The sequence below is a fragment of the Spermophilus citellus genome (genome assembly GCF_964194105.1).
Source record: "Spermophilus citellus genome assembly, chromosome: 2".
In the NCBI taxonomy this organism is placed as follows: domain Eukaryota; kingdom Metazoa; phylum Chordata; class Mammalia; order Rodentia; family Sciuridae; genus Spermophilus; species Spermophilus citellus.
In genome coordinates this window covers 237,776,367-237,791,333 of record NC_138183.1, presented here as the reverse complement: position 1 = coordinate 237,791,333, position 14,967 = coordinate 237,776,367, and the positions used below count along the sequence as shown (strand labels likewise).

Sequence of the window (14,967 nt, the reverse complement as noted above, 5' to 3'; positions counted from 1 at the left end):
TTTGGTTGTCTAATTGGTAATATGGCCAATTCTGTGTACTGAATTTGACGAGGAGTTTGGGTTTGATGTCCAGAGTGAGGGACAACCGGTTGAGGTTAGCCAGAAGGCATTTGAGAGGGGAATCAGCGGGGAGGGAAGAAGAGGCTCCCATAAAGACTAGCATAAATGGCACTAGCAGAACTAAGAAGCTGCTCTCAAGTTCCCCTATGAGCGACCCCTATGGGAACTTGGCTGACTCTTAACAATAGATAGAAACAAAGTCAATTTTGACCAGTTTGATCTTAAACACCTACCAAAAACAGTTAAGCCAAAAAGTCATTCGTAGGAGTAATGAAAGACAAAAACAGCTAGAAAAAAGGAGATAGCAACTAGCCAACAGTCTCCATGGGGAATGTTCAGTCAAGTATGGCCTTGGCTCCTCCCCCTCACAGGACCCCTATTAGTCCTCTTTATGTTTCCACTAATAGGACCATGTCTGTTAAATTGCCTACAGAAGTTCCTGCAAGATCAGATATATAGGTTCACCAACCAGTCAGTCAATCAGCTAGTTCTTTAAGACTACCAGCCCTGGTGCCCAAGATGGAGACCTATGACTCATGACCAACTCCTCTGGCTCCAGAGACTCTGTGCCCATCTAAAACCCTCTCTAACCCCTTTTTCCAGTTTTCACAACCCCTCTTTCACTTCATAGGAATGAGAACTACTCTCCAGCAGGTCCACCTGCTTATTCTGTCTGCTCTACAGCATCCCCACAAGGAAGCATCAAACCTAAACTCCCCACACCTCAGATGAGGAGCCACCAGCCAAGCGAAGACTGATAGATCAACTTCACTCTTGTGCCTAGGCACAAAAAGCTTCACTACCTACTTACTTTGGTTGATACTTTTTCAGGTTGGATAGAAGCCTTCCCTACATCCAGGGAAACTGCTGACACTGTTGCCTCCATCCTCATTGAGCAGATCATTCCCAGGTTCAAACTTCCCGCCTCCGTCCAGTCAGACAACAGTCCGGCCTTCACTTCTCAGAAAAGAGGTGAATGGCCTGGACTGGAACGGATTTGGTTGAGTATCCTGCAAAAACCCAAACCTCCGCCGGTTCTTGATCTAGTAATTGGAGGGGAGAAATCAGGTTGCTGAGGTAGGAGTGACAGCAGAGTCTGGAGCAGAAGGCTGAGGGTGAGGATCTATTGGAGAAGCAGAGTTCAGGGTGGAAGCGAAGGAGGGAAAAGGCCTCCACAGAGGGGGATCTCCTTCCACCCTTTTGAGCGCTTGCAGAAGGAGAAGTCAACCAAAGAGACTCCGGAGAGCCGGGGCCAGGAGGGCAAATGAGTTGTCACCCAAGAGCCCAGCCAGCAAGACCTTCTGAAGGCCAGGAGTCACAGGCCACCTGACGTCAGGGCTTTTCCCAGGAGAAGAGAAGGAAAATTTAGAGAGAGTCGGAGAGTGCCTATTCTTCTGTCCCTTATAGCTCATCAACCATGAAATGGGCATCCAGAGAGTCCAGAGAGTCCACCGTAACTGTGAAAGTTGTGGTGGGGTGCGTTCTCTCCTCCAAACTAGGCGTCAAGGGCCTTGCTGGATGTTCACAGCCAAAGCCCTTGCATATAGCCGTTTGGAGATGGATTCCAAAAGAGGGGGAAGGGGACTCACCGGTTGTTGATCAGAAGGAGTCACCTATTGGAGAGCCGGTGTTGGGTGGAATGTAGCAGCGCTCAAAAAGGTGAAGGAGGACGGCGAACCTTGAGAGAGGGGGTCCTCAGAATGAGGAATTTCCCCTCCCGGTTTCGGCACAAATGAAAGCCCAAGGTTCGTCGTCGTCGGAGATTAAAATGCACACACACAGATAGCAGTGACAAAGATGAAGCACTTTACTGCAAGCTGGTTCTAGCTTATATAGAAAGTGAGAGTCAGTTATCTTAAACCAGGAAGCTCCAGGGGCCAATCATAGTAAAGGTCAGATTATCACCTACGGTGCACGCATCCACCCTGCATAAGATTCATGGGGGGGGCATGAGCTGTCCACGATCACGATCCCGGAAGATGGGAGGACCAATTAGAAAATTTTCAAAACAACTTGTTATCCGCCCACTGGCAATTTGCCCACCGCCATGTTTGAAAGACCCGGTGAGTTCTCAGGGAGACTCCCAACAATTATTAAGTGAATTTAACTGGCTCATATAACCAAAAAAGCCCATGCATGAGCAATCTGGTTTCAAATAGGCAAAATTCAGGTATTCAAATAATGGTTATAAGACAACCAAAGGTGGGCACAAGTGCCAGGCCAGTCTAATCAACCTTTTTCTTTTGCCTGGTCACTAACAGATTAAAATTTGTGTATGTGATAAAAGAGAGTCCAATCAACGTCAACCCGAGGGCATTGTTGTTGCCATTGCTGTTGTTATTATTACTGAAAGAGAAGCTCTTTGCCATCAGAATTTCTATAATCATAAGATATAGGCCCAGCGCTGCTAGTGGCAATCTTGAAATGAGCTAGCTTTGCTAAGAAAGAAAACTAAACGGAGAGAAACAAAAGCAGTTTACTGGTACTTTACTTGAATACTTGAATTCAGCCCGTTTGAATACACATTACCTGTCATTGACAATTTTGATTACAGGAGTCAGTTAATTTTCTATTTACTCATATTCCCCCTACTCTCTCCCATAAGCCATTTTAAATTGGGTTTCTATGATTTGCAATCACATATATATTCCTATTACTGCTTATTCTTGAAGAACAGAGTATGTGACAGTCTTTTTATCCTTCACAGCACCTAGCACAAAGATAAACATAAAGTAAATTCTCAATAAAAATGAGTTGTAGAGTTAAAATGTAATAATTGCCATTCTCTGTTCAAGTGTCATCACTATAGCAAGAGAACAAGAGGTCAAGTTTTTCTAAGTAACAAAAGATCTTTCTAAAATTTTTATTTGAACTTTAATATTTCACCCAAGGATATCTGACTTTAGTAGCATCAGAAACACTCCTTCCCCTTTTGTTACTACATGGGAGAGAAGGGAAAGAAGACTTCAGTTCTTGGCTCCTTTAAAATTTATGACAATTTTGATCTATTAGAAAGGGCCTCAGAGAAGATATAATGGCACAAATCTAAAAGAATCAATTCCCAGAGTAAACACAGTCATACCTGTCCACTAACTCCTGTCATCAGCACACCCTTAAAATGGAAGTAAATGGTCAAAAGCTATTTACAAAGCAAATAAAGTACAAGCTCAAGTTTCCTCTCATTTTCTTTTCATTTCACATGTATAGCTGTGAGTTGTAATATTTTTGCTCTTCCTCATCTTTCTCCATTATCTTAATTACAAATATGCTTTTTAAAGGACCCCCTCTTTCTTTAATTCATTTTGTCCCATCATCCCAGATGTGGAACACCTATAAAAACTTAAATTGAACAATAAATATACCACTTATGGAAGCTTTGAAAATAATTATTATGCTCACAAAATTAAAAACTTGAGACTTAATACGTTTTAAGCAAGTATCAAAAATAGAAATTGCAACAGAAGGCTTCAGTGAGGCCTTCTCTGACAGCCCTGCTGGAATACATAATCCCAGTGCTAACTGGGAGGCTGAAGCAGGAGGATGGCATGGTCAGCCTGGGAAACTTACAAAGACACTGTCTAAAAAACAAAACAAAACAAAACATTAAAAGAACTAGATAGGAGCTGGGGTTGTGGCTCAGTGGTACAGAGTTTGCCTGGTGTGAGGCACTGGGTTTGATCCTCAGGACCACATATAAATAAATTAAATAAAGGTCCACTGACAGCTAAAAAAAAAAAAATGTTAAAAAAAAAAAAAGGCTGGATAAGCCAAGTACAATGGCACACGCCTGTAATCCCAGTGGTTCAGGAGGCTGAGGCAGGCAAGTTCAAAGCACGACTCAGCAACTGTGAGGCGCTAAGCAACATAGTGAGACCCTGTCTCTAAACAAAATAGGGCTGGGGATGTGGCTCAGTGATTGAGTGTCCCTGAGTTTAATCCCCAGTACCAAAAAAAGGTGAGGAGGGGCTGGATACCCTTCCTCCCTTCTCCTCTCTCTTTTCTCTCCTCTTCCCCCTCCTCCTCCTTCCTTCTCCTCTCTCTTTTCTCCCTCTCCTCCCCCCCCCTTCCTCTTCACAAGCTCTCTACCATGGAGTCATATCCCCAGTCCCCTCCCTAATTTCATAACAGAACTTTATACTATCTGAAATTGCCTTACTAATTTGTTTAATTACCTATTACCTGTCTGGAATGTTGATTAATCCACATGCTACCATGTTACAACACATTAATATCAACTTTTATTACTAAAAAACTACCTAATCCATTTTGTGATTAAGAAAAATATAGGGATTTCATAAAATAAAATGGGTTGAAAAACCTGCTAATTAGGGAATTAATGATGGAGATTAAATAAACCAACTGGACAATGAAGTTAGAAGTTAAAAAGCCATAAAGACAAGCAAATCCACAATTCTGAGGGGAAAAAAAATGAAGTGTGGGCTGGGGATGTGGCTCAAGCGGTAGCGTGCTCGCCTGGCATGCGTGCGGCCCGGGTTCGATCCTCAGCACCACATACCAACAAAGATGTTGTGTCCGCCAAGAACTAAAAAAAAATAAAATTAAAAAAAAAAATGAAGTGTGACAAGGATGAATACATGGTCCACGTTTCAGCTTTTTGCATCTAGGAGACACTGTTCTCAGTTTCTCCTTCATTTCATTCCTGAGAAGCACAATAGTAGATTATATCTTTGAAATCATGCCCACACCTCAACACTCACTGCCTTCTGTGGCTCTGTTAAATTACAGGGGTGATGAAAGGAGAAAAATCTGTATTCCCACTTCCCCTGCCTAGTCTCTTTTCAAAAAACAAAATGGGCAAGTAAGAAGCCAGTACTTCTCAGTTCCTCTCCTCTGATCTGCATACCCAAATCCTTGTCTTCCAAACTCCATTCACCTTTCAATCTGTCAATGTCAGAGACCTCTTTTCTGAAATTTCTACCATCTGGCATATTTCTCTGATTCATAAGAAAAATGTAATAAAAATATTTTTTAAATGGATCGTCCCCAGGATTTTTGACAAACACAGTTTGACAGACTTGCACAAATGTCTATTTTTTGACTAATTGTGGTCAATAACTGTTTCAATAGGCTTCAACTCCATTTCTGTCACCATTGGAAAATTAGTTTTAATATGTTCATTCTTCCTTAATCTTAAATATTTCAACAATATATTGGGAAGTATTTAGGGGGAGGGATTTTATCAGCTCTCAAGAAACTACTGAACAGGAAGACTCCCATCCAGGGAAACTGATTAGGTGTTCTTTCCTGGAAACTTCCAATACTTAGTAATATAGCTTTTCTACTGACAGTTTCCAAGATTTTCCTAGGAATCACAGTGAAGTTAAAAGAATAAAAAAGAATTTTACCAGTGGTATAACAGAATTATTCCTCTTCCTTTTTCGCTACAAAATGAAAATCACCACATAAAGTTTCACACGGTAACTAATATACTCCTAAAAGACCCATGAATGCACCAAATAATAATGATAACAATAATAGTAACAGGGTTCTTCGCTGCAAGCAACAGAAAAAAAATCTGGCAAAAGGGGGCTCTGCTAGAAGGGTTCATAAAATCCACAGGTAGTTGAAGGACTAGGCTTGGAAAAAAAAGACAAAATCAGACAAGAATCTAGGAAGCTTTGGAAGCTATAATCCAGAAAACTAGGCAAAGGTTTCATAACAATTCGATCTATAAACAGTTACTGCAACTGACACATCTTTCCATGAAAGATTCTTTCTACACCAGTCATAGTGGTGTATGCCTGTAATTCCATGTACTTGGGAGATTGAAGCAGGAAGATCAGTTCAAGGCCAAACTTTAAAAGGGTTGGGGATGTAACTCTGTGATAAAAAGCCCCTGAGTTCAATCCTCAGTATGGACAAAAAAAAAAAAAAAAAAAAAAAAATAAAAGAAAGTTTCTCTTTGCTTAAGATTGCTAGAGTCACCTTCTGTTGGTCTAGCCAAAAACCTTTACTGCTGCAGAATTTATATAATTTGAGGCGCTTTAAAGAAAAGCCAGTCCTAGGCTGGGGTTGTGGCTCAGTGGAAGAGCACTTGCCTAGCATGTGTGAGGCACTGGGTTCAATTCTCAGCACCACATGTAAATAAATAAATAAAATAAAGGTCCATCAACAACTAAAAACAATATATATTTTTAAAAAAAAATAAATAAAAATTGGGCTGGGATTGTGGCTCAGCGGTAGAGCGCTCCCCTAGCTCGGGCGGGACCCAGGTTCGATCCTCAGCACCACATAAAAATAAAGGCATTGTGTTGTGTCCATCTACACCTAAAATAAATTAAAAAATATATTTTTTTAATTAAAATTTTTTAAAAAAAGAAAGCCAGTCCCATTCTTTGGAGAAATTTTATTTCTCACTATGATGTCCATTCTCCCCACCCGCAACTTTCCTTCTTACATTCAGGTCATATCAAACTTATCTGCGTTTTCAGTTCTACTCCTTTCCTGTGTAGTCCTCTTTTCCTGGAGTTCTGTTCTCCTTTCTTAGTCTTCTAGGCTAAGTTAAATGTTATTTCTCCAGAAACTGTTTCCTGACTTTGTACAATTAATCATTTCTACGAAAGTTTATTCATTAGGACTGGGGTTGTGGCTCAGTGGTAGAGCACTTGCATTGCATGCGCGAGGCACTGGGTTTGATCCCCAGCACCACATAAAAAAAAAAAATAAACAAAATAAAGGTATTGTGTCCATCTACAACTAAAAATATATTTTTAAAAGTTTATTCATTAGTCCAATATTTATAATGCTCTAACTTAATTATATTTATGTTTATCATTTTCACACAATAGTGAATTCTTTAAAGACCATGTCTGGCATACAGTAGGCACTTAATAAATGGATATGAATTTCAAAAATTAGAAGCGGAGAGTTCATTTCTCAGCATTTATAAGACACTTTTCTTTTACTTTGTCTTTCTTTTTATTTCAACATCATTGAGCCCTCCACAAACTGGTCCTATCCTAATTATATATTTTCTTTTTCTTTTTTGGATACAATACAGATTTATTGGTGTGTATGAGATTAAGAAGCGGACAGCACAGTAGAAGCCTTCATGAGTACAGGGCTCACCACTTGTACAGGGGACCACGATTGGGATATATTTGACCCCAAAGCCATCAAGAATGAGCCGCTTCTCAGCCACCATGTCTTCAATTTCATCAGCATTAAACTAGGTAAAGCCCCATTTCTTTGAGATGTGGATCTAGAGATGCAAAGTGAGTCAGGAGGACTGGGGTAAGGAAAGGTAGGAAAAGGGAACTGCATCACTACCTTACTTTCTAGAACTGGGGAACTTGAACTTGGCCTCAATCATTCATTCCTTGTTGTGCAGCATGGTGCAGATAGACATGATGACTTGTCTAATATGATCCCTGCCACTGTGCCCTGGGGTTTCCCAAAGGCACCCCACATCCTGTCTGGAGCCTGTTAGACCCTGCACAGTACAACATCTTGTTGATTTGGATGACATGGAAAGGGTGGGGCCACACTTGGATATGAAAGCAATCTTTGGGCTGGGGATGTGGCTCAAGCAGTAGCGCGCTCACCTGGCATGTGTGCGGCCCGGGTTCGATCCTCAGCACCACATACAAACAAAGATGTTGTGTCCACCAAAAACTAAAAAATAAAATATTAAAAAGTTCTCTCTCTCTCTCTCTCTCTCTCTCTCTCTCAAAAAAAAAAAAAGTGCAATGAGATCATTTAAAAAAAAAAAAGAAAGCCATCTTTGCCACAACTTTTTACCACGTACTTGTTGGCACAAATACTGGTAGCCTCCAATAGCTGCTCATATTCCTCAGTTACCATGTGGCCACAGAGTGGAAATTCATCCACTTTTGCCTTTTTCTGCCCAAGGTCAAAGATGTGACTTTTGGCATCAGGGACACTCCGGCAGAAACAAAGGCTTTGGGTACTTTGGGTATAGCTTGTTTTTACAATATGGCCCATGGCGACACCAGGACCTTCAGTGGCTCGCCAAAGGAAAAGAGACATATTTTCTATTATACTTGTGTTTCATAAATCAGATTATATTCCTTCATGACCCCTTACAGTGTATGGTATTTTCCACTTCTGCTAATTATATTCCATTAGAATGCAAGTTCTAATAGAGTTCCTCTTCAACAGAGGTAGACTAGATAATTCAGACTAACCTTCCTGGCTAAAATTTGTCAAATGAATTATCAAAGGCATATGTTTAAAATCATCATAGAGCTATTCTAAAGGAAATGAAGAATAGCTAGGACAGGTTATGAAAGCACAAATCCCAGGGATGTGAACCCCAGCATGAGGTGCCACATGGGCCAGTTCTAAAGGGAAGAGTTAATAAATTAAGTTATCCATAAACTTGTATGATAATTTTTTTCTATATTTTTACTAATTTCTAACTGAAATTTAGCATTTCTTTTAATTATAAATATAAGCACAGTAGATTTGGCAGCAACAATATAGAAATCTCAAGACATTTTCATATCATATTACAGTTGTACTAGATATCTCACAATATCACTTATACTAATCACCACCATTAAAAAATAAGGTATTATATTCCTTGATAGTTTCTAGGGGCCTCTGCCAGTTCTGGAAGATGCAACTGATATGTAGAGTAGGTAAGAGTTTTAAATTAAAGTTAAGGTCCAAAGATTTTGAATGACTCTTGAGACTCAGAGGTCAAAAAATTGGATCTAGGTTGGGAAGAAGGATTCTGATGTACCCCTGAGACTCTTTTGGCACCCTGAAGAGCTCCCCAGATACTTAGGGCTAGCTTCAAATCATTCCAACCCCTGAAGGACTAGGTGATTCAGGATTACTAGTGGCCATAATGCCTGCCAGAAGGAAGCATAAATCCTCCCTGAGGAAAGATAATCTAATTCTAGGTCTCACATCTCTCTAATTTTTCATATACCATGAACATCTCTCAAAAAGAGGAAAAAGGTATAGAACACAAGATAAGGCAACGGAATGAAAAAATGAAAAGAGAGAACAGATAAAAGGGAATCTAGATGATAAACTGTGGATTTTGTAATTATTAATAGTAATACCATGTATTACTATGTTCAAACAAATAAAAATAAGATTTAGCAAACAAACGAAAAAATAACTAAGTAGAAATTTTTGAACTAAAATATACACTAGAATAAGAACTCAGTGGATGGGTTTAAGAGTAATTAGACCCATGGCTGGAGATGTGGCTCAAGCGGTAGCGCGCTTGCCTGGCCTGCATGCGGCCTGGGTTTGATCCTCAGCACCACATACAAATAAAGATGTTATGTCCGCTGAAAACTAAAAAATAAAATATTAAAAAATTCTCTCTCTCTCTCTCTCTCTCTCTCTCTCTCTCTAAAAAAAGAGTAATTAGACCCAAATGAAGAGAATTAAATAAAATGAAAATAGATCAGAAGGAAATATCCAAAAGAAAAATGATAAAAAGTGCAAAAAAAAAATAAAAAAATAAAAGTACAAAAGAGACCGGGGATAAGGGGTGGTGGCTGGAGCTGGGGCTCAGTGGCATGTGTGAGGCATTGGGTTTGACTCTCAGCAACACATAAAAATAAATAAAAAATAAAGGTCCACTGACAACTAAAATATATATATATATATATATATATATATATATATATATATATATATATATATAAAGAGACAAGGGTTATATGTAAAGTTATGACATTTGTGTAACTGGGATCCCAAAAGGAATAAGAGAGTAGAACAGAAGTAAATTTGAAGAGGTAATAATTAAGAATTTTTCAAAACTGATAAAAGACCTTGAACTATACAGTTCAAGAAGCACTAAGAACACTAAATAGTTTAGATACACACACACACACACACACACACACACACACACACAAGCAAACCAAAGCACATTATAGCAAAACCAAAGACCAAGGACAAATTGCCAATAAGTAGCCAGAGATAAAGGACAGTTAGTTTTCTAAAGATCAAAAACAAGACTAAAAGCTGATGTCTCAACAAACAATGGAAACCAGAAGTGGAAACGGAATGGTAAAATAACTGCCAACCTAGAATTTATACTAGAAAAACAAATATCCTTCAAAAAATAAAGGTGAGAGTTATGCTCATTGTCACACACCTATAATCCCAGAGACTCAGAAGCTGAGGCAGGAAGATCCCAAGTTTGAGGCCAGCTTCAGAAACCTAGCAAGGTTCTATCTCAAAATTTTAAAAAAGAGCTAAGAATATAGCTCATGTAGAGTACCCCTGGGTTCAATTCCAGTAACACAAAAAATAAAATAAAAGTCAAGGTGAAATGCTAGTGCAGATACAAATACATCACAATGAATTCTACTTTTATGTATAACTCTAATGCATCAATTAAAAATAAATAAATAAATAGAAGAAAGAGAAGTAAAGGAAGAGGATGGGGGTAAGGAGAAGGGGAAGGAAAAGGGAAGTATTAGAGATTGAAATGAAATAAACTGAATTTAGAAATAAGTCAAAATGAACCCCCTGCTAATAAAAACATTTAAAAGTGAAAATTCAAATAATAATCTATGGACTAGTAGTTTTTCTGTTTTCTTTTTGTTTTGCAGTGCTGGCAATTGAACCCAGGGTCTTGTGTATGCCAGGCAAGTGCTTACCACAGAGCATAGCCTCAGCCTCGTAGTTCTGAATTAATGTTAAGGTCCTTTGACAATTTTACCGTGATTACAGAAAATGTTAATCTTAGTGGAAACTGCATGAAAGGGATAAGGGAGCTCTATATTACTTTTGCAACTTTTTTGTAAGTCTAAAATTATTACACACAGATGGAAAAGGTGAAATTAAGATAATTTCAGAATGGAAGCTCCATGAGGGTTGGGATTTCTCATTTTTTTTATCCGTACCCAATACCCAGAACACTGACTAAGATATAGGTACTCAGTAAATATTTGTTGAATAAATCAATAAACACCATCAATAGCAGCTACCATTTATTAAACACTTACTATATCTTGGATAGAATGCCAAACACTTTATCTTCATTATTCTCATTTAATCCTTTGAACAATCATGTAATGTGGAATCTTATATTTTATATATGTGTCTTCCTAATTTATAGATGAGTGTAAGCATTTTCCTGAGATCATGTACTAGAAAGTGGCAGACCCTCAGACACAGATTTATGTGACACCAAAATGTATGACACCAAGCTACAGTGCTTTCATGTCACATAAATAATATCTCCTTTTTTTCTCCCCCTATTCTAATTCTATTCATCTTTCCAGGTTAAGACAAACTCCTCTATGATGTTTCTTTAACTAATCGTCATTATTTTTTCTTACTCCTTCCCAGCATACTGGGCCACACAACTTAATGTATTGTTCTCTAATTGTTAACGAGTAAGCATTACCTCTTCAACCAGCTTACGTCTTCTTACAGGCAAGTGGCCATATTTTATAACCCTATTGATATTATAGCTTATAGCACATATCAAAGTTCTACAAAAAAACTTAGTATTTGGTAAAGGGATGAAGAAAAACATTTAATTTGGGGGGAAAAAACCCTGCAAGAAATAGTGTTTTTAGATGCTTTAGCCATCAGGCCTGTATGGTTTAAAATTCTAAGCATCAAATCTGATTCAGAAAAACACTACCTTTAAAAGGTAATTTTTACATCAAATTTTCTATAGTATCTCTTGGTAAAACCCTCTTGAGAGGGCATTTGTATTGCATAGAAGGTCAAGTATGACAGTGTACAGATAAACAGTTATCCCCAGACATGTAAACTGTAGCTTGTGTAGTGTAAATATACTCTCCTGCGTGGAACTGCCTGGATAACATTCTCTCTTTGGACTCTGTGGTTCCTCAATACATTCCAACTGTTCAGAGGCCAGAGTGTGGCTCTACAAGCACAGATAAACAGCTTCCTGGAGCAGGCTGCCAGCATGAGGAGCAATGACCTCAGCAGAGAAGGTCTGTTTTTCATTACCCTGAGCCATCACTGTCCTGGCTAGATGGAAGAGTAGGAACGATGCAAGGTGGATAGACTTGACTGACCCAGGTCTCCTGTTACACCTTTCTAATTTAGGAGTCAGGGAAAGGAAGTACAGATGGGAGGGGAGGAAATGGCTTATAGCTGAAGAAGAAAAGGCAAAAGTTTGTTAAGTTATTCTCTGAATGAATTAAATGAAAAGTAAAGTGGTCAAGATAAAATAGCTAATAAACATGCAGGAGGAGGTCATCAATCTATGAAGAAGACACAAAATGCCGGGTAAGTAATAAGTGTTACGGAAAACAAGAGAGACTAAAAAGTCCTCAAGATCTTCAACTCTGAGACAATTTAAAGAGAGAGAAAACTATCATTTTCCTAGAGATTCACCAAGTAAGAGATGAAAAAATTCCAGAAAACTAAAGCTAAACTAAAAACGAATGACATACAATGCAAATGAATTATATAGAACCAAATACTTAATTCATGTCATTTCATCTGACTTGCATAACAATCCTTTGAGATAGGTTATATCATCCCTAGCATTGATCTAGACCTGGAAAATCATAATGCAAGGACATTAACAAAGACATTTATTGTTGATATTCATTGTCAATGAAAAAGGAATGAATTCAAGGGCGTTTTTATGGTCACCCAAGAAATGATGTTTTACCCAAACTGCTTTCATCATGATATTTTCTATTGTTATAGCCTCAGAAGTCAGCAAAATTGGAACCCATCTGTCCTATAATAAACTTACATGCTCATGACATGTTCTGATAAGATGTGTTCCACTGTGCTAGTCAGCATGGCATCTGATAGTTGAAAAAAGCAATCTTCTGGCCTCAGACAGGAAATTAGTTGGATATGACACCTGAGAAACAATTTGTTTTGTGGGTAAGTCATTGACTTCAAAGATGTATCTGCCATGGTGCTGGAAGCCAAGAAATAGACAAACATCTTAGCAAATCATGATGGCAGAGGTAAACCTCATTTCTTTCATTGCACTTTTTTTTAGAGAAGAAAAAATCTTGGCACAGCTGCCAAAATTCTAACTGCCCTTCCTCTTTCTCCTCTATCCCCTCCACCCCATCCTAGTTCATTAAAGACCTTCTGGTTAAGGTGCCAAATCATGTCACTTTTTCCTGTTCTTGTGCCAGGCCTATGCCACCAGCACCACAGATCTTCAAGAATTCTGAACAAATATTGGAAGAAATTAAAAGCACAAAAAAATTTAAATTGCTATATTATTGATGAAATCAGCATCTTAACTTCTGATGAGCTATTTTACATTACTAATAACAAGGCAGGGGCTGGGGATGTGGCTCAAGCGGTAGTGCGCTCGCCTGGCATGTGTGCGGCCCGGGTTCAATCCTCAACACCACATACAAACAAAGATGTTTTGTCCGCCGAGAACTAAAAAATAAATATTAAAATTTTTAAAAAATAAAAAAAAAACAAGGCAGAATTTGAATTCACACTTGTGGTTGTCTACTTGACTGCTAGAGGAACACTGAAAAAATTATCAGAGTGGCAGATGACAAGGCATATCAGGGTGTGGCCAACTAAAGAGCCTTTATATTATTTATAGATTAAAATAAATCAAATTAGTTCTCCAAAGAGAGATATTTTAGGGTGAAGAATTATACATGAGTTTTATATTAGCTAGCTGCAAGAGCAGCTCCCATGAAAACAGAAATATTATTACTGGGTCTTAAGAATACTTTGGCCAAGGATGGATAGAGTTCCTTCATTTCCTCTTATTGAATGGTTTTACAACAGCTAAGTTTCTCTTAACTTGGAGAAAGGAGGGCTGGAGAAGTAGGGTCTTTCCTGACAGGGAGATTCTAGGCCCAATTATTACTTCTGTAACCTTTAACTCTGACTTCTGAATGAATCACGGGACCAGTGGACTGTGAAATTGCTTCCTCAGTTACCAGGTCAAGTGCTGCTGGATGGTTTCCTGTAACCATAACACGAAGGAACTGAAAAAGAAAGATGGATTCTACACAAATAGAAGTTCCATGTATCCTCAATGACCCTGTACTTTTCATTGTCAATATAGATTTTGGTGACTCTTAACTCACTGCTATGGTTCCCTGGAGTCCTTCTGCTCTAATGTATCTCTGCTAAATAAAAAAGAACCAGAATTCTCTACAAATTTCACAAATTGTTGGCTTAACAGAAATGTCTGGGCCAGTAACACTGAGGACAGGATTGCTTTAACTGAAGGCAAAATCTTTTCCTGGCAATTCCCTGTGTGTGAGAATCCAGATGCTGACAATGAGAAATGGGCAAATTTTTTTTGTTATAATGTGTCAACTCCAGCTAAGAACTGAACTATGGAAAAAAGGCAGGAGGGGGCAGGCTGCAGGGAGAAGCACTACCCCTTTTGAAGAAGTCTATAATAGGATTAGTCACCATTATTTCACCACACCACATTTTGGCTCAATTTAACAACAATAAATAGGGAAAACATGGAGCAGAAATGGCCCAGAGAAGTCTCAAGTCCATTCCTCAGTCAAAATGGCAATCCTGGAAACTGGTGAAGTCCTGGTTTGCTCTGTTTCTTGCTGCCCCAATTCTCTGCTCCTTCATTACCATAGACACCAGAAGAACTCAAAATATTACTTAAATGTTAGATGGTGGATGATCCTAAAAAAAATCTGCCAACTTTAGAACTGAAAGTTTACACCCCGATTGTTCTAGATTATGTAGGGAAGAAGTGGATCATCTCTCATAGGGCTTAGAAGACTTGTTTTCAAAAAAGAAGAAACAATCCATATTTTATAATCATGTTTTCACTAGAGTTAAAATTTAAGTGATTTAGGAATAATGTAATCTCTTTTCTCCAGAGTGAATTAATGAAGTTCATATTTCATAGATTTATTCTTATTAAAGCAATAAAGAGGAAATTTCATGCTGAAGCTTTTTACTGCAAGAGTATATACAAAAAAAGAA

General features: G+C 38.5%; 1 protein-coding gene and 1 pseudogene across 5 annotated transcripts in view; both read right to left on the bottom strand.

Annotated features, from left to right (window-relative positions):
- The window catches only part of CSTPP1 (centriolar satellite-associated tubulin polyglutamylase complex regulator 1), a gene marked incomplete at its 3' end in the record, with an annotated part of 190,906 nt that overhangs the window by 128,554 nt on the left and 47,385 nt on the right, over positions 1–14,967 (bottom strand). The gene's annotated exons all lie outside the window — the stretch shown is intronic.
- Positions 7,146–12,816, bottom strand: LOC308634881 (large ribosomal subunit protein uL16-like; annotated as a pseudogene). The gene is made up of 4 exons: positions 12,767–12,816; positions 7,810–8,039; positions 7,356–7,592; positions 7,146–7,282 (listed from the first exon to the last, which is right to left on the bottom strand). The product of its transcript is annotated as a large ribosomal subunit protein uL16-like (transcript).